The sequence below is a fragment of the Pelodiscus sinensis genome, chromosome 1 (assembly GCF_049634645.1).
Source record: "Pelodiscus sinensis isolate JC-2024 chromosome 1, ASM4963464v1, whole genome shotgun sequence".
Lineage (NCBI taxonomy): Eukaryota > Metazoa > Chordata > Testudines > Trionychidae > Pelodiscus > Pelodiscus sinensis.
This window is the reverse complement of record NC_134711.1, coordinates 324,773,690-324,797,168: the sequence shown is the minus strand read 5'-3', so window position 1 is coordinate 324,797,168 and position 23,479 is coordinate 324,773,690. Positions and strand designations below refer to the sequence as shown.

The 23,479-nt window shown below is 53.8% G+C and overlaps 1 protein-coding gene across 6 annotated transcripts in view; it reads left to right on the top strand.

Annotated features, from left to right (window-relative positions):
- ARAP1 (ArfGAP with RhoGAP domain, ankyrin repeat and PH domain 1) overlaps positions 1 to 23,479 on the top strand; it is a 218,000-nt gene that overhangs the window by 27,542 nt on the left and 166,979 nt on the right. Inside the window, exon 2 of one of the 6 annotated variants that reach the window (XR_012900821.1) lies at positions 20,440 to 20,577. The exons of 1 other annotated variant lie outside the window; for it this stretch is intronic. The gene's annotated coding sequence lies outside the window, so the exon portion shown is untranslated. Of the gene's footprint in view, positions 1 to 20,191; positions 20,578 to 23,479 lie in introns of those variants that run through there. 4 more of the 6 variants (XR_012900823.1, XR_012900824.1, XM_075919630.1 and 1 more) reach the window with 4 other exon arrangements.

Here is a 23,479-nt window from a genome sequence, read left to right as displayed (position 1 = left end):
TTGTTGGCTTCCATTGTCTCCTGGCAATCAAGACTTCATTAATCCTTCCTCTTATCCGAACCCCCGATTCGGGGCCCACTATGCCCACATTCTCCACCACGTGTAGGGGTCTCCCCCTGTGCGGAGGGGCTTACGTCCGCCCCCCTCGGTTTTCTGAATGCTGGCGCCTTAACGCGCCCGACTCTGTTGGGTTTGGTTAGGCGGTTGGGGGAAGGGGGTCCGGGCCCGCCCTCTCTCCGGACCCCAGCCCAGGGCCCTAAGGTCGGGGAAGAGACTCCCCCACCTAGCAGGGGGGGTCGAGACCCCTAAACTCCCCTGCCCTCAGGGTCCGCGTCCCCGCCCTGGGCTGCTTCTTCCCCCGGGTCTCATAGGCTCACCTCGGCCCTTCCTCTGACCCTGCCCAGGGCCTCCAATACTGCCGCCCGCTCGCGGGCTTACAGGGGGGGTACGTCTCCTCGGCGTCCCCCCTTATGGCTGCTATATTGCCGCTTTTTAAACTGCCCGCCGGGCGCAGGCAGATGACGTCACCCCCCTCATCAGCCTCCGGCCCCTCCCAGGGCCGTCCTCCCACTGACAGCTCCCCCGCGCCTGCTCGGCTCCGCCCCCTTTCGGCGCTGCCGGCCGGCCCCGGCTCGTCACCCGGCCGGTATGCCGGCCCCCCCGCCCCTGCCTTGCCTGCCGGCCCCGGCTCGTTACCCGGCCGGTGTGCCGGCGCCCCCGCTTGAGGACGGCGGGCGGTGCTCTGCTCCCCTCCGGGGGGTGAGTCCTTCCCCCGCGATTGCGGCGTCCCGGCGGTTTCCGGGAGGGGCGGGGCCACCCCGCCACACTTGTGTAGGGTTGCTGTGTGCTGTTAAACAGATGCTGTGTGCCGCCCCAGAGGTGGCTGTGTTTTAGTGGCACAAGAGAGATTCCTCTAGGTAACTGAAAAGATCCTTTAAGTCCTACATAAATACAAGGTTTTCTTAGGCAATAGTAAGTCCGCCCTGTAAGTGTGATTACCAAAGCTTAGAGATCTTAGCCTGTAGATATTCAAGGTTATTCTTCTTGACAATTCAGTATAGAGGGTTTAATCCCCTAAAGAATCAGCACATAAATACTCCATTGTCTGGTGTTCTATAGCAGGGGTAGGGAAATCTCAGGCTCGGGAGCCAGATGTGGCCCCCCAGCTTGCCAGGATCTGGTCCCTGAGGCTCAGGGATCCCCCCACATTTTGTGTGCTTCAAGCCCTTGCCATCCACCCCCAGGGCTGAAGCACACAAAATCTACTAGCCTCGGCCCTCGTATCTCTAGTGTGCAAGGGGGAATGTGGGGAGTGTCCTTTTCCTTTCCGTCAGGAGCTTCTCACTTTGCTTTTCACTTGTATGCGGCCCCCGACTGGTGTATAGAGACCAGTGATGGACAGAATTCTCTTCCTGTTCTTTTTGTCTGCTCCCTGGCCTCGCTCTCTGCCTTAGTCACGTTCTTATCTCCCCCCAAGTTGTGGCGGGCAGAAGGCTTTTTCCTCCCTGAACGAACTGTGAACATTTGGTCACAGCCTCTGGCAAACTGCAGCTTCTCTGTGATGTCGGTGAGTCAGTGCAAAATTCAGCAACGGCCGCCCTGGGTGTCTGCTGTGCGGGGGAAAGAAGGGAGAGGCATTTCAGTAGGTCTTTCTTCCTTACCATGCTGTTGATGACTTGTTGACTAGATGTTTGCCAACTTAGAACTCACAGGGAATCCAGGTGACTCCCCCTCCCCCCCCCCCACGGTCGGATGTGCCCTCTGAGCTCACTGTGTATCAGAGTCCTCTTTCAGCCCCATTCTGCATCTGTTAATCAAACCAGATTGCTTCTTGGCTGTCTGACAGCCACACAATTAATTAGTCCAGGGCCTGAGTCAGCGCATTCCTACTCCGCAAAGCAGGTGGAGCATGAACTTACAAGCGGCACTGAACTGGGGTGGCGTTAAAAATGGGCTAGTCCTTGGCCGAGGCCGACATGCGGGATTCGATGAAATGCGGCGTGGGCTACAGCAGTGTTTCTCAACCTTTTTTTTTTTTTTTTGTAATAAAGTACCCCTTTAAAAAAAATTATAAGTACCCCAAATACCTACAGTTTTCAGACAACAATTTTTTTTTCTTCCATTGCAACATATTTGTTCAAACAACGTAATCGTCGCCGGGCAGGCGATGAAATTTGTGGGTGTAAAAAGGACAAAAGTAATAAAGCGCTGTCAAACTTAAAACAAAGATTCAGGGTTCTCCTAATTTCAGTTGTGTTGACGTACCCCCCAGACTTCTCTCAAGTCCCCGCAAGGGGACTCGTACCACTGGTTGAGAAACACTGCGCTAGAGAAAGAGGCGAGGAGCCATGGCTGCTACATCTCTGCCGGTGACTTGTGTGACTCCAGAGACAATGTGGCTTTGGTCAGAGCAGTGACTGCAGATCCTCCGGCACCTTTCTACAAGCAGGGAGCAGCCTCTCAGCTGCTGACGTTGAGGATATCAACATCGTCGCTACTGCAGGCCGAGCCGAAGGCCTGGCCTCGCATGCTCGGAATCGGCGCTCTGTGCCTGGGGTTTGTCTCTCTTGCAGGGCTGCGTTCAAGCTGCTGTCGGAGTGCCGAGCAGTGTGGCACAGTGCCGTGTTTGCTGACCGCGTTATTGGATTCAATGAGGGGCTGCCGGACCGTGTTTGCCAGCCCCACCCCCGCCTCCTTGCAGCGGGCCACGCAGCACGCACTGAATCTACCAAGCTCTGCTCTGCGGCTGGCAGCGGGGGGCTGTTTGGATGAATTTCTCCGGCTGCTGAGATCTCCCCTTCTGGAGGGCACAAAGCAGATTTGCAGTCTCTTGTGTTGTTGGCGGCATTGGAGCCGGACGGGGCGAGGGGACCAGGCCGCCCCCCCCCCCCCCCGCTTCCCTGAAGTACACAGTAGAGGCTTGAAAGTCTGTAAGCAGCTCAGCCGCTGTGCCAGAAGGGGACGGGCATTCCTGCACTCACTCGACCTCCTCTTCTTCTCCAAGGCTCACTGCAGCTGCTTAGGAAAGGCCAGGGGTTGGTGCCAGCTTCAGAAACAAGAACCCAAGTACAAACGCCTCAAACTAGCAGGGAAATACCTGCGCTTTCATGTAGAAAGAGACTTTAGCTCTCAAGAAGCCTGGAGGGAGTGTGGTCTAGTGGCTAGCACGCGGCACTGGCAGTCAGTCGACCTGGGCTGCATTCGGTGCTCTGTTGGAGATGCCTTGGGTGACCATGGGCAGGTCACTAGGTCTCTCTGTGCCTCAGTTTCTCCATCTGTAAGATGGGGATCATAGTGATGTTGCCAGACTTAGAAAGCCTAGTTTGTTTCTTGTCAACATGTGGAACATCCAGGTCCTGGTGATGAGCGTTTTCGATTTTATTAGTGGTACTATGGTAGAGCTGAGGGACCCGAACAAAGAGCAGGGCCCTGTTGTGCGGGCTACTGGACAGACCAGTAACAAAGGAGGCATTTCCCACTGCAGAGTGCGCATAGTCAACCTGTGGAACTCCTTGCCAGAGGAGGCTGTGAAGGGTAGGATTAGAAGGCAACGTCTACACTAGCTCGTTAGTTCGAGCTAGGTAGGGTAATTAGGGCAAGTGGAGTTGCAAATGAGGCCCGGGATTTAAATATCCCGGGCTTCATTTGCATGTTCCCGGGCGCCACCATTTTAAAATCCCTCTTAGTCCGAACTCCGTGCCCGCGGCTACACACGGTATGGAGTAGGTAGTTCGAATTAGGATCTTTAATTCAAACTACCTACTCCGTGCCACATTTAAATCCCGGGCTTCATTTGCAACTCCACTTGCCCTAATTACCCTACCTAGCTTGAACTAACGAGCTAGTGTAGACGTACCCTAACAGAGTTTAAAGAGAAGCTAGATAATTTGATGGAGGTTAGGTCCATAAAAGACTATTAGCCAGGGGATAGGAATGGTGCCCCTGGCCTCTGTTTGTCAGAGGCTGGAGATGGATGGCACAAGACAAATCGCTTGATCATTGTCTTTGGTCCATCCTCTATGGGGCACCTGGTGCTGGCCACTGTTGGCAGACAGGCTACTGGGCTAGATGGATCTTTGGTCTGATCCAGTTCGGCCATTCTTATGGGTTAGCACAGATGTGAGTCTGACCCTGCAGGGGGAATAGTTAGGTTTCCTGGTGCTGGGCCAGCCGGCGCGGACGTCAGCTCCTGCTCCCATATCTGTGGGACTAAGACCAGGAACGAGAGTCGGAGCTGCTCTCCCTTATTCACCTAGGTGATCATATGTTTTCGACTGGCACACCTGGTGGGAAAGGGATCCTGGTGGCTCTGGTCAGCATTGCTGAAAAGGTGTTGACTGTCTGGTGGGCAGCGTCGTGCAGATGGGCTGGCAGTCTCCCTGCTAGTCCCTGCACTGCACGGCCACTGAGGCAGCCCGGGGAAAATAAGTGAGTGAGTGTGTGCGTGTGGGGAGGAAGAGCGAGTGACGGGGAGGGGGGAGAGAAGGGAGTGAGCAGGGGCGGGGCCTCGGAGGAGGGGTGGGGCAGGACAAGGACATTTGGTTTTGTGTGAATAGGAAGTGGGCCACCCTACTGTCACCGTGCGGGATCAGCTGTGGGGACTAAGCAGGGGACATCAGTGCATGGTCCCTTCTCGGTACATCTTTACAGGTGGGGGGCAGGGCACCTCCCAGGCCGGGTGGGCAAAACTAGGGTCAGGAGCTGGTGCCACCATGCTCGAAACAGACGTGTGGGCAGCGCTTCCAAGTTGCAGCTCGGGCACGGTGGCCAACGTTCTACTCACACAAAACCGAACACCCTTGCCCCGCCCCCTGTCCTGCTTCTCCTCCGAGGCCCCGCCCCTGCCCTGTCTCTTCTCTGAGGCCCTGCCCCCTCCCTGTGTCGCTTGCTTATTGCCACCGGTCTGGCTCAGGGGGCTGCAGTGCGGGAGGGGATGAAGGTTCCAGCTGGGGGTGCAGGCTCTGGAGTGGGGCTGGGGATGAGGGGTTCAGAAGGCAGGAAGCTGGCTGAGGCAGTGGGTTAGGATGTGAGAGGGGGATGAGGGCTCTGTCTGGGGGGCGCGTGGGCTTTGGGGCATGGCTGGGACTAAGGGTTTTAGGAGGCAGGATGAGGCTTTGGACTGGGGCTGAGGGACATGGGGTGTGGGAGGGGGATCAGGGCTGGGGCCTGGGAGGGGATCAGGGCAGGATGCAAGCTCCAGGCAGCATTTATCTCAAGCATCACCTGGGAAGCAGCCAGCATCCCCTCCAGCCCCTAGGCAGGGGTGCGCTGTCCTGTCCCCAGGCGATGCCCCACCATTTCCATTGGCTGGGAACAGGGTGGTGCCTGTGGACAGTCGGAATGTTAAATTTCATTTAATCAGCTAATCGACTAGTCGATGGATTTTTCCATCGACTAGTCGATTATTCGATAAGCAGGGGAGCCACAGCGGGCTGGCTCTTAATACATTTAAAAGGCTGAAGCGCAGCAGAGGGGACGCAGCACGAGCCAGGACAGCTGATTCCCGGGAGCTGCGTGTCGACTAGCAAGGAGCCTGCCAGCCCTGCTGTGCGTCACCACCAACCAGGCAGCCAACAGCCCGGTCAGAGGTGCCGACCGGAGCTGCCAGATCCCTCCCCCTAGGTGAAAAGCTGGGCCCCTGGTCACCCTACGCTTGGGCTCTGAAGCCTTCCCTCTCCCTTGGCCTCGCAGCCCGAGGGCCACACCCACACAGCTATTCCGCCCCATGAGCCCTGGAAGCCCGACTCCATCACCCCGGGCTCAGAGCCGTGGGGGGCAGACATACCCTGGAGGGCAGGCGTCTAGGGCTGTGACCAGATGCCAAAAGAGCTCTTTCCAGTGAAGCGTGTCTGGGTCAGATTTGAGGGACAGTCCGAATATCTCAGCATTGAACGGTGTCCCTAGAGGCTGCGGGGGAGTGGGAGGCGTGTCCTGCTTGTTAAGTCTTGGTAAAAAGCCCCTTTTTCTCGGCGGTCCGGACAGGCGCCAGGAGCACGGAGCTGTCTGGTTTCGTCCGAGCCTGAGAAACACGTGACGTGTGTGTGTGTGTCGCGTGCAGGCCGTAGGTTGCCACGCCGCTCCACAAACGTCATGCTTGAGGAGAGGCACAGGACTGTGTAAAAATAACTGGGGGTTTCCCACCCAGCTGGGGAGGAAGAGAAACAATTGCCCTGCAGCTGCCTGCCCCAGCAATGCCTAGTTCCTCTAATCACTGCTTTTCTCCTCCCGCCTTCTTCGCCCGGGCAGCGCCTGAGTGTTTCCCTCGTTGGGCTCAGGGGGTGGGCCATGGCTCTATCTGGGGGTAACTGGTCCGGTCATGTGGACATGCTGTGTGTCCCGTGGTACCCGAGGTCAGAGCACCAGGGTCTCCAAGCTGCAGACATCTCCCCCGGGGACTCAGCTCAGCAGAGCGGTCAGACGTCCTGGGTTTACAGGGGATGGCCGAAGCCATGTTCAGAGCAGCAGGGGATGAGGGAGCTGTCGTGAGCTGGAGCCCTTGATGGCCATGCACTTAATTCTGATCTATGGGCTGCCCCGGCTGAAATCAGTGGGAGTTGTGTCCTGGGGCGTTAGGGGTTTGCACCAGTGTGCCGTAGCGGGGACTGTATTCACTCTAGTTTGGTATTCGCTGTTTGCTTTGTTGTGTTGTATGTGATTCTACTGCCCTGTGCTGTTCTGTAGCAACTCTGTGTGTTCCCTTATGCGGTGGGAACATTTTGCTGCTGTGCCTGGTTGAAGGTGCTGGGTCCTGGAGGAGGGGGAAGGTTACTGAAGTCAAACAGTGTTAGTCTCTGCTCTGGATTGAACGGGATGGAGTTGTGGGGATGCGTTCCATGGCTGGAGACACTAGCAACATAGCCCCCAACCGCAGCGTGCGGTGGTAGCTGCTACCCATCCCGGCTGAGCATTACTGTGGAGGGATGTCATAGTGTAGTTGATTAACCAATCAGCAAAAGGGTATCGGTTAATGCTATAGACTACATGCATCCCCCCACTCCCTGCCAGTATATTTTTTAGCAGGCTGGCCAGCAACCCGGCTGAGTCCTGGCTCACGCTGGGTCTGGGACCTATCCCCGCTGTGGCTTTGCATTTAAAGTATATTAGGAATTGGGCAGGCAGGCAGCCCGGCTCAGTTCCGGCTTGTGCTGGGTTCGGGAGCTCAACCTCTCCCCCCCAGACAGGGGATGCTTCCCCCCTGCCTGTTCCGTGCTGCTGCCTCTGGATCAGAGGCAGTAGCGTGTTGGAAACAGGCAGCCTGTCCACGAGGGAAGCTGGTTTTTAAACTGGCTTCCCTCGTGGACCAGCTCCTGCTTGGCATCCCACACTGCTGCCTCTGATCCAGAGGCAGCAGCGTGGAGTGGCAGGGGGCTCTTTGGGAGAGGGGCTGGAGCTCACTGGATGCCGACCTCACCCCCGGAGACTATAGAATAGTCGAGTTACCGATAAGAATACATGAGAATACATGAATTAACTATTCAATCCACTAATATTTCACATCCCTATTACTGTGGCAGGGGACTGGACTTGATGACCTCTTGAGGTCCCTTCCGGCTCTAGTGTTCTCTGAGTCTGTGTTCTCACGTAGGGTATGTCTAGACTACATCCCTCTGACGACAATTGCAATATGTAAATAAGGCATACCGAAATTGCTAATGAAGTGGGGATTTAAATATGGTACAACGAGGTATTCAGGATCTGTCATCAAAGGCTTTAATGAGCGACAGATCCACATCTAGACTGCCGCTTTTCATCGCCAGAGCTCCGTGGCAACAAAAAGCGGTGGCCATTTTTATGCTAATGAAGCGTGGGATATTTAAATCCACGCTTCATTAGCAATTTCGGTATGCCTAATTTACATGCCTCTGGCGACAGAGGGGTGTAGTCTCTAGACATACCCGTAGTGTCTCTGTGGAGGACACAGCTGTGCTGTGCGATGCTGCAGTGAAAGCACACCCTCTGCTGAGCCATTTACAAAAGCACTTTCAGTTCCCGCTTCGAGGAAAGAGATTTACACTGTCACTGCATGAGCTTAACTGGTTCCAGGCTGTTGTGACTGGGGCTGGCCTGAGGCTGAGTGGTGAAATTCTGCAGAGCATGGGGAAATGCCAGGATCTCACCACCCTGCAGTTCAGAACATAACTCCCTGAGTTATTGCTGACTCCCTGGACCCATAACCCTTGGACTCATCTCTGACCCTGGTTGTCTCCGGCTAATGCCTCAAAAAGGAAGTATAATGACAAAGCATGTTAGGGAGTGGAAGCTGACACCTAAGTTCTACTCCCAGCTCTGCCACTGGCCTGCTGGGTGACCTTGGGCAAGTCACTTTCCTCTCCTGTGCCTCAGTTTTCCCTCATTTCAATTCTAGATTGTAAGTTCTTCCAGGCAGGGATTGTCTGTCTTTCTGTGTGTGTGTGTGTGTGTGTGTGTGCGCGCGCGCGCGCCTTTGCAGTATCCAGCCACCAGAGGGTTTTCCAGCAGTTTGGGTCCTAGCCTGGGACTCAGGAGACCTGCATGCTGTTTCTGGCTCTGTCACAGGTCTGCTGGGTGGCCTCAGAGCAGTCACTTACTCTTTCCATGCCTCAGTTTCCCCATCTGTATTCTGTAGAGAATGGGGAGAACAGCCCTGCCTCACACGGGGGTTGTGAAGAGAATTGCATTGGATGGTGAGGCACTCAGCTGCTAAGGTGATGTGTGTGGTGCAGTCTGATAAGCACCCATCATAGGCAGAGCAGGGTCCTTAGTTCATCTGGCCCCTCCAGGTGCGACTGCAGTACAAAGTTCATGGTAATAATTGCCCTGCTGTCTCGGACAGACGTAGTGCAGTTAAACAAGGACTTTATGCTCTTTAGCTGCTCCTTGGTTCCCTGGTCCCTACATGGCCATTAGGCTCCTATCACCAAACCGGTTTCATCACTTTATTTCTTTAAGCGTGTCCCTGCTTGGCTCTCCCGGGCGAAGACCAGTCCTGTTGTATCAAACGGGGCAACACGCCGCTGTCCCTTGGCCCTTCTTCTGCAGCAGGGAGCTTGCTGCGTGCTCAGCACCCTTATCTCTGCCCCTTCTCACTGAGTTACCTCCTCATCCAGCCGCCCTGCTTTAAAAAGCCTGAGAGACAGATCATGAAGGAGGAGGGAGGCAAGAGAGAGCAGAGACACAATTTCCTGACCTGTTTCATAAAGGTTTACGCCCAGGGTAGGAAGTATGTCAAGTGCTCTGGGCCCTGGGTGGAACGGGGGAGGAGGAGGGAGTGCAGAAGGATGTTTCTGAATCCAAGGTAAGAGATTGTTGAAGGTCAGATTGTGTGTGCATGATAGGTTCTCCATCTCCTGGGTGCACACAGACAACGGAGCGCGTACCAGTGGTCCCGACAACGTCTCGGCAACAAGATGTGCAAAGCCAGGGCTACGTGATGGCATCTGATGTGTGTGCAGTAGTTGTGTTTTCTTGTAAGCACTGAATAAAACCAATTTTTGCAAGACCGCTCTTGAACGGGGACTTTTCAGCTTAGAAAAGAGGAGACTAACGGGGGATATGAGAGAGGTCTATACAATCATGACATGTACGGAGAAAGCGAATACGGAAAAGTTATTTACTTCTTCCCATTACATAAGAACTAGGGGTCACCAAATGGAATGAATAGGGAGCAGGTTTAAAACAAAAGGGAGTATTTCTTCACTCAGCACACAGTCAACCTGTGTAACTCCTTGCTAGAGGATGCTGTGAAGACCAGCACTTTAACAGAGTTCAAAGAAGAACTAGATAAATTCATGGAGGTTAGGTCCATCAATACTTATTAGCCAGGATGGGTAGGAATGGTGTTCTGAGCCTCTGTTCATCTGTAAATGGGTGACAGAGGAGGGATCACATGAGGATTACCTGTTGTGTTCACTCCCTCTGGGGTATCTGGCATTGGCCACTGTCAGCAGACAGGACACTGGGCTAGATGGACCTTTGGTCTGACCCAGTATGGCCATTCTCATGTTCTATGATGAAAAGGTCATGACTTCTAATTATCATTTAACTTTCTCTTCAGTGTATTAAGCACCAGTGAAAAGTGTCAGATTGACTGATTTGGAGAGGAAGGCCATCAATAGCATAGAGAAGGGACAACACACTGTAGGACCTCTCCCCCACCCCCACCTCTCACCACCTCCCTAGGTCACCCATTCCAGTGCTTCGCCACACTCCTCGGGAAATAGCTTTTCCTAATATCCAACTTCTGCACTGCAACTTGAGACCATTGCTCCTTCTTCTGCCACCTGTCACCTCTGAGAACAGCCTCTCTCCCTCCTCTTTGGAACCCCCTTCAAGTAGCTGAAGGCTGCTATCAAATCCCCCCTCACTCTTCTCTTCTGCAGACTAAATAAGCCCAAATCCCTCAGCCTCTCCTCGTAGGTCATGTGCTCCAGCCCCTTAATCATTTTGGTTGCCCTCCTTATTCTTCTCCACCTCGTCTCTCAAACTGTTATCATAGAATCATAGAATATGAGGACGGGAAGGTACCAAAAGAGGTCATCGAGTCCAGTCCCCTGCCTTCATGGCAGGACCCAGTACTGTCTAGACCATCCCTGATAGACATTTATCTAACCTGCTCTTAAATATCTCCAGAGATGAAGATTCCACAACCTCCCTGGGCAATTTATCCCAGGCTGTGTCTACACTGGCATGAATTTCCGGAAATGCTTAAAACAGAATAGTTTTCGTTATAAGTATTTCCGGAAAAGGAGTATCTACATTGGCAGACTGCTTTTCCAGAAAAGCCCTTTTTCCGGAAAAGCATCTGTGGCCAATGTAGACGCGCTTTTCCGGAAAAGAGCCCCGATCGTCATTTTCGCGATCGGGGCTTTTTTCCGGAAAAGACTACTGGGCTGTCTACACTGGCCCTTTTCTGGAACAGTGTTACGGAATAAGGACTTATGCCCGAGCGGGAGCAGCGTAGCTTTTCCGGAATAGCGGCTGATTTTGTACAATAGAGCGTTGTTGCTTTTCTGGAAATTCAAAGGCCAGTGTAGACAGCTCGCAGCTTATTCCGGAAAAGCGGCTGATTTTCCGGAATAAGTGGCCCAGTGTAGACACAGCCCCAGTGTTTAACCACCTTGACAGTTAGGAACTTTTTCCTAATGTCCAACCTAAACCTCCCTCGCTGCAGTTTAAGCCCATTGCTTCTTGTTCTATCCTCAGAGGCCAGGAAGAACAATTTTTCTCCCTCCTCCTTGTGACACCCTTTTAGATACCTGAAAACCGCTATCATGTCCCCTCTCAGTCGTCTCTTTTCTAAACTAAACAAGCCCAATTCTTTCAGTCTTCCCTCATAGCTCATGTTCTCTAGTCCTTTAATCTAGAGAATTTATGTGGGTTAGCTGCTTGTTCCTCCCTGGGGAAGATTGCACTTGAGCAATGGGTGAAATAATTTTTGTATCTCTAATTCATAGCAATTTTTGTGGTCACTGTAACTGACGTTTGTCAAGTGCTTTGAACCCTAAGTTACCTCCTTGACCAAGGTGTTTGTAAACATCGAAGGGAAAGACAGAAACTGTCAAAAAGTTTTGCAGCTTTGAGTCAGTGAAAGGAAAATCAACATGTTTAACAGGAAGGAAATGGTCAAACAGGCAGTATGGGTCACAGCAACTAATTACCATCTCAGAACTCACAAGCGGAAACTGGAGGTTGGGAAATGAAGACACCAGAATTGCAGAAAAGGAAGGAGAAGACACAAGCTGTCGGAGATGGAAGAGGCTCTGGCGAATGAACATGAGAATGGTCACACTGGGTCAGACCAAAGGTCCATCTAGCCCAGTATCCTGTCTGCCGACAGTGGCCCAGAGGGAATTAACAGAACAGTCAATCATCAAGTGATTCATCCCGTCACCCATTTCCAGCCTCAGGCAAACAGAGGCCAGTGATACCATCCCTACCTATTCTGGCTAATAGCTGTTGATGGACCTAACCTCTATGAATGTATATAGTTCTTTTTTGAACCCTGTTAAAATCCTGGTCTTCACAACATCCTTTGGCAAGGAGTTCCACAGGTTGGCTGTATGTTGGGTGAAGAAGTACTTCCTTTTGTTTGTTTTAAACCTGCTACCTATTAATTTCATTTGGTGATCCCTAGTTCTTGGTCATGATTCTATAGACCTCTATCATATCCCCCGTTAGGCGCCTCTTCACCAAAGCTGAAAAATCACTTATTAATCTCTCCTCATATGGCAGCCATTCCATACCCCTAATTATTTTGTTGCCCTTTTGTAAACCTTTTCCAATGCCAATATATCTTTTTTTGGGATGAGACCACATCTGCATGCAGTATTCAAAATGTGGGTGTACCATGGATTTATATAGAGGCAATAAGATATTCTCTGTCTTATTCTCTATCCCTTTCTTAATGGGTCCCAACGTTTTTGCTTTTTTGACTGCCACTGCACACTGAGTGGATGTTTTCAGAGAACTATCCACAGTGACTCCAAGATCTTTTTCTTGAGTGGTAACATCTAATTTAGTTTTACCTAATTTAGGGGTAATTTGGGGTTAAATTTTGCTCCCATCATTTTATATGTATAGTGGGGATTATGTTTTCCAATGTGCATTACTTTACATTTATCAACAGTACAATTAATCTGCCATTTTGTTGCCTAATCACCTAATTTTTTTAAGCACTTCAGTTTGCTTTGGACATAACTATCTTGAGCAGTTTAGTATCATCTGCAAATTTTGCCACCTCACTGCTTACCCCTTTCTCTGGCCCATTTATTATTATGTTAAATAGAATTGGTCCCAGCATGGACCTCTCGGGGACGTAACTTGTCACCTCTGTCCATTCTGAAAATGCACCATTTATTCCTACCCTTTGTTTTGTATCTTTTAACCAGTTACCCGTCCACGAGGGGACCTTCCCTCTTGTCCCATGACAACTTGTTCTGCGTAAGAGCCTTTGGTGAGGGACCTTGTCAAAGGTTTTCTGGGGATCTAAGTACACTAGATCCACTGGATTCCCCTTGTCCACATGTTTGTTGACCCCAAACTCCAGCTGTGGGATGGGGAGGATCTGCTCTTTAGGGCAGAATACCCATCTGGAAGGCAGGAGCTGAGTTTCATGATAAACTTGGAGGTTTTGATGTATGTTTCTACTCTGATGTGGAATGAAAATTAGAACCCCTTGAAAATCTTCTGGCAAGAGGCAGAGAGCCCTCCCCTCCACCAGCTGGGCATAGCCCACACACTCACTGGGGATGCAGGAAACCCAGGTTCAAGCCCCTGCCCTGCCTGATTTGGCAGACTCACTGTGCTGCTCACCCCTCGGGATGGTGGGAGCACGCTCTCCCTGGCCTGGACCAGATACTCAGACAAGAGCAGACATGTCCTGGCCCTGCAGAAAGAGAGAAACCACCACTGTGGCTGCTTAGAGAGTGGGCAATGAGGGAACATACTGGAACAAGTTGGAGGCAGAGCCTATTTAAAAAAAAAAACAGATTGCTTTGCCGTTTGAGGGAGTTTCTTCCTTCTGCCAGTCTCCAAGCGTGCTATAGACATTAACTACTTCAAGGCTCTCAATTCCCAGTCAGGTGAGCCAGGAGTATTACACTGATTATACATAAGGGGAAACTGAGGCACAAGGCAAGGAAACAGCCTTGCCCAGAGTCACACATCTGATCCGTGGCAGAGCTGGGAATGCAGCGCCAGTCTTCTGAGTCTCGGTCCCGTGCCTTAAAAATGCCACCCTGCCTCAGAAAGGAGCAAAAGAAAACCATCAAGGTTAGCCTGAAAACTGCAGCTGCTCCTTGCTAGGGCTTCTTCTCCCATAGCAGGGCAAGTGATCAACAGGAGACAGAGGGTGAGCAGGCGAATCGAGACTTGTTCCTCTTGTGCAGGGGTGGGCAAGACATGGCCTGTGGGCTGGATCTGGCCTGCCAAGTCTTTTGATCTGGCCTGCGGCCCACCCCTGGGACACAGAGCAGCGCTGCTCAAAGTAGCTAGCTGCTCCCTGTCGCTCTCTGCGCTGCCAGGGGAGAGAGAGGAGACTTTGCTTGCTGCCCCTACCTCTGCACAATCTCTCAGCTCCTATTGGCTGGAAACTAGCCAATGGGAGCAGAGCTATTTTGTTGGGTGGGGGCAGCATGGGAAGGCTTATCCCTGCAGTGCAAAGAGCCACATGGAGCAGCCAGGCACTTTGAGCGGTCTGGAGCTGCTGGCAGCCTGAGAGTGCTGATGCGGTAAGTGCCTCCTGGCCCCACCCCTTCCCCACCCCAACTCCCTCCCCAGCCCAGCACCCCTTCCTACACCTCTCCCCGGGCCAGAAACTTCTGCACCCATACCCTTGCACCCAAACTCCCTCTCAGACCCCACACCCTCTCCTGCACCCCACTCTCCTACCCCGTGTTCCCTTCTGCACCCAACTTCTGTCCCAGGTCATGCATTCCCTCCACAGAAAAGCGCAGCCCTTGACCACTTACCAAAATCTTGGAGTGGCCTCCCATAAAAAATTATTGCCCACCCTTGCCCTGGTGAGGGGCAAGGGGGAAGGTGAACAGCACATTTACATACCTCACTGTTTCTGATCAAGCCAAAAGTACCCCTCAGTAGTGCAGATCTCCTCCCAGCCTTCCATAGAGATGCACCATTCCCAGCACCTCCACTGCAGAAGCCGAATTTCAGGGTGTGGGGTGATAGCCAGGTGCAAGTCAGGCTCCAGCATCCCTCAGTGCCTCCTGAGTTTTTTGGTCTCCTGACTGGCGGTAACAGATGTAACCAGAGGACTTGCCTATCTCTGAGCTGGCCCCTGGGCCAGGTCCTTTCAAACCACAAATGAAGACGGAGAGCCGCCTGGATTCTCTCGCCTGCATTTTGCCGCTGCCAGCAGAGCGCGTTCACCCCTCGGCCGGGCTCTTGCATGAGATGGGCCCTGTCCCGCTGCCACGCGTCGAGGAAGCGCCCCGTTAGCAAGCGGCGACGGGGCTGTGGGATGTCTCTCTGGGAGGCTGCTCCCCGGATCGTTGCTAAGTGCACTCAAAAGCGGCAGGCCCAGCGCAGATGCGGAAGGAGCCTCACTGATTGGGCTGAGCCTGCCACCAACCGACCTTGCTCCTCTGATCCCCACCTTGGAAATGGCCGCCGGGGTCTTGTGCCACAGGATTCCCAGCAGCTCTTCCTCTCCCCGGCTCTGCCCTTTTACTGGAGAGCCCCCGGCAGCAATGGAAGCTTCTCTGCGGAGCCTGGGCTGGCGCTGAATTCTGGCCTCCGCCAGCGCTGGGTGTGCGATGCCTCACCCGTCCTCAATCCACAGGTGGCAGAAAAAAGAAGAGCGGGGAGGGGAAGCGGAGAGAGGCCAGGAAGCTTGCTAGGAGGGGGAGTGGAGCCAGGTCCTCAGGAGGAAGACAAGGAGGGGAGGGCCAGGTATCACGGCTTTGCTGCCTGCCAGATGCTTCCCTGTGCCTCTGTGCGCAGCTACACAAGGGGACCCAGCCGGGTGCCGAGAGGGGGCAGCTGCGGATCTGTGCCAGAAGATTCCTGAACCAGTTTACAAGCTGCTCTGGGCTGGCCCCCACGCTGCAACCGCATCCCCTTTGCTCCGGGGAAGGCGTCATTACAGAAATGGAAGTAAAACCCAAGAAGGTGAAGCAGGGACTTGCGCTCGGTGGGAACTGCTCTTCTGATCCCTGGACTTCCCTTCCTGGCAGTATCAGCAGCCCTCGCTCTTTGTTTCCTCGCTGGGCTCTGGGGCAAGCAGCCCAGGCTCAGACAAGCAGCCTTCATGGCTTTGAAGCTGGTGTGTAGTCCCCACAGGCTGCCCCTTGCTCTCTGGTCCTCTGGCTTCAGCTCTGAGGACCTGCAGGCATCTCCCTCTGCTGCTTCCAGCCTTCTTCCCTCTGCAGCCTTCTCTGGCCTTGGCTCTTTCTGGCTCAGCTGATTAGTCCCCTCGTCTAGCTTCTAGCTCTCCCCCTTTTCAGCCACCCAGCTCAGCTCAGGAAGGACAGTTTACTAACCCCTGACTGGCTTTCCTGATAATTCCCCCCTCTTTCCAGAAAGGGCCTGTAGAGAGCTGTCTGCAGCTTCTCCTGGCTGATCCTCACCTGGGCTTTCCCTCTGGATCTGCTCCATTTACTGAGGCCAGCCACCCTGTGACAGGGCTATTTCAATGAAATTAAAGCAGGTGGCAAACTCAAAACCTGATCAAACAAAATACCGGTTTTTTTCATGTGATGTACAATCAACCAGTGGAACTACCCGCCACTGGATGCAATTGTGCTCGAGAGCTCAGCAAGGTTCAAAGGCTAATTGGACATGTATGTGGATGTCAAGAATATCCAGCATTATCATAATTAATGATAATGAAGCTGTTGGTAGAAAGATTAACCTTATGCTTCAGGGTTTCAATCAGTCTCTAATTAGTTTTCTTCCTGATCTCTAATAATGGGAGGCACAGAGCAGATTGTTCCACAATGGCTTCTATGGGGTTTTTACTTCTTCCTCTGGAGCAGCGGCTGGCCTGCTATTCTGCTGGGCTGTCTGCTCCCAGCATTCTGTTTGCTCTGAGAACTGACTCCCAGAAAGCCAACTTGCTTGCTAGCCTGGGAGGGCCCCATCTTCCTCTTGGCCAGAAGAGAGCTGGAGGGAGAGTAACCCCATTGCTCCCCGAGTATGGTACAGCAGCAACTCTCAGGAGATTCCACCTGCTGGCTGTTGCTTGGAACTGGTGGCTGTCTCACACCTGTAGAAGGCGAAGGTCCAGAAATCTGGAGGTGTTCTTCCAATCATATATATAGTAGCCCAGTGTCTGAGTGTCTGTAATGCCGAAATGCTGGCTGTTCCCTCTGGGCGGCGCTGTTGCCGAAATGCTGGCTGTTCCCTCTGGGCGGCGCTGTTGCCGAAATGCTGGCTGTTCCCTCTGGGCGGCGCTGTTGCTGAAATGCTGGCTGTTCCCTCTGGGCGGCGCTGTTGCCGAAATGCTGGCTGTTCCCTCTGGGCGGCGCTGTTGCTGAAATGCTGGCTGTTCCCTCTGGGCGGTGCTGTTGCTGAAATGCTGGCTGTTCCCTCTGGGGGGCGCTGTTGCTGAAATGCTGGCTGTTCCCTCTGGGCGGTGCTGTTGCTGAAATGCTGGCTGTTCCCTCTGGGCGGTGCTGTTGCTGAAATGCTGGCTGTTCCCTCTGGGGGGCGCTGTTGCTGAAATGCTGGCTGTTCCCTCTGGGGGGGCGCTGTTGCTGAAATGCTGGCTGTTCCCTCTGGGCGGCGCTGTTGCTGAAATGCTGGCTGTTCCCTCTGGGCGGCGCTGTTGCCTGAAATGCTGGCTGTTCCCTCTGGGTGGCGCTGTTGCTGAAATGCTGGCTGTTCCCTCTGGGGGGCGCTGTTGCTGAAATGCTGGCTGTTCCCTCTGGGGGGCGCTGTTGCTGAAATGCTGGCTGTTCCCTCTGGGGGGCGCTGTTGCTGAAATGCTGGCTGTTCCCTCTGGGCGGCGCTGTTGCTGAAATGCTGGCTGTTCCCTCTGGGCGGCCCGTGCTGCATGGGGAGTGCGAGGCCCAAACAGCTGCTTGCGCCGCATGCTCCCCCGCGGCGGCTCAGCTGAGGGGCACAGAAGTCAGCCGAGTGCCACGGTGGGAGGGGAAAGGAGAGGGGCGGTGATGTGCGACGTGACAGCGGCTCCAGGCCCCGCCCCCAGCTGTGAAAGTCACTGTCCCACCCCCTCGTCACCTCCCGCCGTGGAGCTCGGCTGACTTCTGAGCTGCTTATCCGGGCTTGCACGTGGGAGCAAGCGGCGCAAGCGACCGTTGAGCCTCTGCATCCCCCATGCAGCATGGGGAGTGCGGAGCCCAAACGGCCATTTGGGCTCCACAGTCCCCCGAGTGAAAGGCAGGAGGGGGAGGAGAGCTGAGAGAGAGGTGCGGGAAGGCAGTAGGAAGAGGAGAGAGAGAGAGAGAGACGGAGCGAGAGACCGGCGGCTCAGGAGAGAAGACCGACATGGAGGAGAGACCTGAAAATCCCGTCTTATGACGGGCTAATTGGCTAGATACGTATAATACCCTAAACTGCACACTCACTAAATGTGTTGCCTCATTAAATGCATTTGGAGTCGGCTGCTTTTGATCTGATGTGGGGAGCTTTTATTATAACATTTAAATATTGAGTGGTTTGCACTTGGTTCACGGAAATCTGCCCACAGCTCTGAGCGCTGCTAATTAATTCCTCTCCCGTTGCTGGGTTCAGACATATTTTGTACCAAGTGGGGTTAGCTTTTAAAGCCAGAGCTCTCCCAATCTACAAGACAAACATTCTGTCTGTCCTGGAATGCATCCGATTCTCTCTGCTTCTGTATAAAATCTTGCTTGTTTCTAAAAGAAGCATAATTGTGGGGGCAAAAATCGAACAGCTGATGCATTTCCAACGCCCATGCAGGAGTAACACAGATTTTCAGATCTCGTTGTGAGTGGCTGCCAGTACATGGCATGAATAAGGCCAAAGTGTTTTTTGAATTATTCCCCCCTTTGAGAACACCAGAAATCCTGAAGAAATGATTCAACCCAGACAGTAGTTTCAAGCAGTATTAAAAGACATCGATAAGAGCAAGGGGACATTTGCTGACATTAAAAGGTGACAAGTACAAAAGGAAGTACCTTTTCACACAGCCGTCTCTGCCGCAGAGACCAAGAATGTGGCAAGACTCACAAAGGGGTGGGACAATTAAGAGTCACTTTATTTGTATCCACTGTTATCTTGTTCTGGCAGGGTTATTAAGTCCCTTATTAAGGGTTATTAAGTGCTTCGGGATTTAAGCCAATCTCTAACAATCGGAGACCGAGATGAAGGCTAGTAGGGACGCACATTAGCCCAGTCTTCTATGGCGGGATTCTTCCACCTTCACATACAACCCACTGGGCAGCTTTGGTGGCTACCATCTTGGTCAGGGGTATGGCAAAAGACACACGTCCAGTGATACAGCGAGGCTGGCTTGGCACAACCGCCAGGGTGGGACTCAGCTGAGATGACAGACCAGCGCTTTGATCAGCAACGCCAACGCCCTTCAGGAAGGTGGGGTTACAACGCTGCATCCTGGTGGCGCCCGCAATGGAGCAAAGCCAATATATAGTCACCCAGTGAATGCGCCAATCACCTGGCCATGGCGTGGTACTTGCAGCTCCCAATCCCTCACGCCAGCCCTTTTCAAACTTTTATTTTTTCTCATGACCCAGTTGAAGACAATTGTTTGATGCTCATGACTGAATTTAATTTGACTAACGTGTAAGCTTGAGGGTGGGGCTGGGGCTTCAGTTTGGGGGGTGGTCAGGGCTGGGGCAGGAGGGGCTTATCTTGAGTGGCAGCGGTGCAGCGGGGGGAGGGGGGGGCGGCTCTAAGGCAGCTTCCTGCCTCTCCTGGCCGCTATTCCCAGAAACAGCCAGGTTCCCAGCCAATGGGAGTGTGGAGCTAGTGCTCAGGGCAGGGGCAGTGCATGGAGCCCTGTGCGCTCTCCTCCCCTTCCCACCTAGGAGCCGGGCTGCTTCTGGGGTGCAGCACAGTCTGTGATGCCAGGACAGGCAGGGAGCTGCCTTGGCCCCCCACAGCTCACCTGATCCCCCTGCAACAACCAAGCCCAGTGCCTGACGTTCTCACAACCTGTCATTTGAAAACCACTGGCCTCACACGAGTCTCTTCCTTGCACTGTGCCTCAACTTCCCCATTGGTCAAAGGGGGGGAAGAGCAGCGGCTCCGCGCTTCGTGGGGACGAAATGAGTTCATGCCTGTGGCGGGGAGAAGGGCGACGTGTTGTCACCAGGGCACAGTGTTCTTCTCATTGCGGGGCCGTTCTGGGTACTTAGCGAGGAAACACTCCTCCAGCCTGTGGTTTCAGACCGGAAGGACGGCCACGCTGGGTAAGACCAAAGGTCCATGTAGTCCAATAGCCTGCTCTTGCTCTCGCATTGTGGACGTTCCTAGGCTGCCCTGGAGCTCCCTGAAAAGGTGCCGGGTATAAATGTACCCTCTCCGATCTCAGTTTCTCTCCATTCTTTTTTTTTCTTTGGGGGTGGGGGGAAGTCATGTGGCACGCTTATAAAGAAAGCAAACAGCCCAATGCCGGCTAGAGTGGAAGGAGAATCAGGTAGAGTCACTGGCCAGGGGGTCATGTGGAGCAGGAATAAGCCCTGTGACTCAGGAGGGGGGTTGTGGGTGCTGCTAAGCTATGTCAATAGCAGCGTGGTGTTGAGTGGCCGATTATTAGCCCAGATGCCACCCACAGGGAGAGAGGTGTGGGTGTGCGCTCTCCACCCTCTCACACTCCTGGGGCTGTGATTGTACCGGAGGCTGGGTTCCCCGCCCCTTTAAGATAATCTGAGTTATTTTAAACTAATAGCGGAGGGTTTTGGCAGCCGCCAGCCTGTGTTTAAATGGAGGTCATTGCAACATACTCTCATAAGAGTACAATTGTTAATGTCGCGTGTGTGTTTTTTTTCCGGTAAGTTCCCAGTTGCTGTAGCAGCATTTGAGGAAGTTCTTCAGCAAGCAGCAAGCCCATAGCTCGCAGTGACAGGGGAGGAAGCTAGACAAGGGGGAATGGAGTGCCGGGCTTCAGACTCCAGACCTCGCAGCTAAACGGAGGTACCGTATTTATTTACTTGTTTTCTCTTCTCGGATGAAAAGCCCTGTGGGGGTCAAGCAGGGAAGGAAGCGTCTGAGCAGCGTGTGTTTCCTCATCTTCATTGCCTGGCGCTTAGGGGCTGGAGCAAAGATTTTTGCCTCATTTGTGGGAGGGAAACTCGATAAGACAGGTCATGGGTAGGGAGTCTTGGTCAGACGGCAGGCCGGGATGGACAGAGCCACTTTTTCCGAACCCCAGTTCCCATAGCTCCCTTTAGATGCTGTTAATTCAGCCATTGGGAGAAGTAACAGGAGCAGGGCAGAGAAGTAAAGAATCACATGGCACAGGGTGGGATTCGATACGGCTGGTGCTGGAGATCGCATGGGGCAGTGGCTGGAGTGTGGGGCTGGGAGACAGGACACCTGCGCTCTGTTTCTGAGTGATCTTGGTGAAATCACTCCTCCCCCTCCCATGGAGAAACACAGGGATGATGCTGGTGCACCACCCAAGGGTGCGGTGAGGCTAAAGAGTGGGGATCAAGGAGCTCCCCCACGGTCACAAAGTGTTTGTAGCTCTGCGGGTGCAGCGGGATTAGCAGTGTTAACCCTGTTTCAGGGGCCTCTGGTTGTTTTCTGCTTGGCCTATGCCTGGTTCAGAGCTGGAAGCTGGAAGCGGCTCTGAGAGTTGCTGTCATGCTGTGTTCTCCTTTCATTTTGGGCGTTCATCAGAGCTGGCTGAAAGCGCTTTTCAGTTCCTGTTCTTTGTATGTTGTGTTTGTGGGGGGAGTAGCTGCATCGCTTGATCAGGTTCATTCCCTCCCCTGATGCAGGCTGCCAGGCCTATGCTCAGAGCCATAGGCTTGTGTGCAATGGACTTGTGCCATGTGAACGGTGCCTGCCCGTGGGCTGGTGGGTGACAGATTTGTGGCACGTGAAGGTGACAGACTTGTGGTGCGTGAGCTGTGCCCGGTGCTGTGGGCTGGTGAGTGACGGACTTGTGGTAAGTGGGTTGGCAAGTGACGGACTTATGTCACATGGGCTGTGTCCGCCTGTGGGCTGGTGGGTGTCGGACTTGTGTCACGTGGACTGTGTCCACCTGTGGGCTGGTGGGTGACGGACTTGTGTCACATGGACTATGCCCAGCGCCGTGGCTGGTGGGTGACGGACTTGTGTCACGTGGGCTGTGCCCAGCGCCATGGCTGGTGGGTGACGGACTTGTGTCACGTGGGCTGTGTCCGCCTGCGGGCTGGTGGGTGATGGACTTGTGTCACGTGGGCTGTGCCCAGAGCCGTGGGCTGGTGGGTGACGGACTTGTGTCATGTAGGCTGTGTCCGCTTGTGGTCTGGTGGGTGACGGACTTGTGTCATGTGGGCTGTGCCCAGTGCCGGGGCTGGTGGGTGACAGACTTGTGTCATGTAGGCTGTGTCCGCCTGCGGGCTGGTGGGTGATGGACTTGTGTCATGTGGGCTGTGTCCGCCTGCGGGCTGGTGGGTGATGGACTTGTGTCACGTGGGCTGTGTCCACCTGCGGGCTGGTGGGTGATGGACTTGTGTCATGTGGGCTGTGCCCAGCGCCGTGGGCTGGTGGGTGACAGATTTGTGCCTTGTGAGTCGTACCTGAAGCCATGGGCTGGCGGGTGCCGGAAGCTGCTCCCCGTTTAATGTGTGGAAGGCAGGATGATTCGTGGCAGTGCTGAGGGGTCTGCAGTGACTTGAGCTAGACTGGCAGGGAAATTAGCAACACTTGCTATTTCAGCTTGTACAGCCATCTTCTGCCTCAGCTGCCGGCCTCCTGTCATTGCAATGCCCTCTGAACACCAAACCAGCTCTACAAATGCCTCTCCCTTGTCACCTGCCCTACCCCTGCTACACCAGTCCTGCTCTGCTCCTGCTTTGCCAATGCACTGCTCTCCTGACCCGCTGTAGCCCTAGGTCCCCCCGTCACCTTATGTAGCTCCGCAGAGGCATCTCACCCAACCTGTTTCTCCCCACCACGCACACGCACGTCCCCCAAGCAATAAGATCGCAAGGCCTTTCCCATTACCCTGCGTTCAGCTCTTTGTCAGTGTAACCTGCCGGCCCCCTGCCGCACGGCAGTTCTCTTTGCAGCGTTGCTAGTTCACGTATCACTCTGATGTGCCTGGGTGAAGTTCAGGCCAAGTGGGTTAATCAGATGCAGCAGGGGCCAGGCGACAGGAGCTGTGAAAGTGCCTGTGTCTTCCTCACCGAATCCTAGAAAATCAGCTGCCAGCGCAGGCTGCCTTCCTGCCGCGTGGAGCCTGTTGATTAAATAATGACAGCCGCAGGCCTGGCTCCGTAGTAGTGCATCAGGAGGGTTGTAAGTAGCATGGTGGTGTCAGCGGGGGACACTTGCACCCTGCAGCAGGGAGAGGGTTTCCCAGCTTGGGTTGACAGATCTGCACTAGCTCAGCCCGGCTAGGGTGCTAAAAAGAGCCGTGTAACCGGTTGGAAACCGGAGCCGCAGATCAGGCTCACCACCCAAGTACATCCCCCCCCCCCGGAGCCCACGTCCCCATCCATGCTTTTCCTGCCTACCCTGCTCCTTTTAACGTGCTAGCTCCTCACTGCAGTGTAAACGTATCCTGGGTGGTCCTAGGTCGACCCCATTAAGTCAATAGGAGGGTAAGCTGAGAATGGGGTTGGATACAGGTGCATGGTGAGTTAATTTGAACTCAGTCTAGAGCTTCATAAACTTGCGTCTGACTTGGCTCCCGTGCAAGCAGTAAAAAGCTGTGACACTGTGTAATGCCGACAGGCAGAACTGAACCAGGGACCTCTGGAGCTTAATGCACAAGCTTCTATAGCTTGATCTAAAGCCCCTGTAGCTTGGGTGATGCTGGCCACTGAGCCCAGGTATGAATTTTTCAATGGGTGAATTTTTTAGTGTGATTTTTCATTTTTAT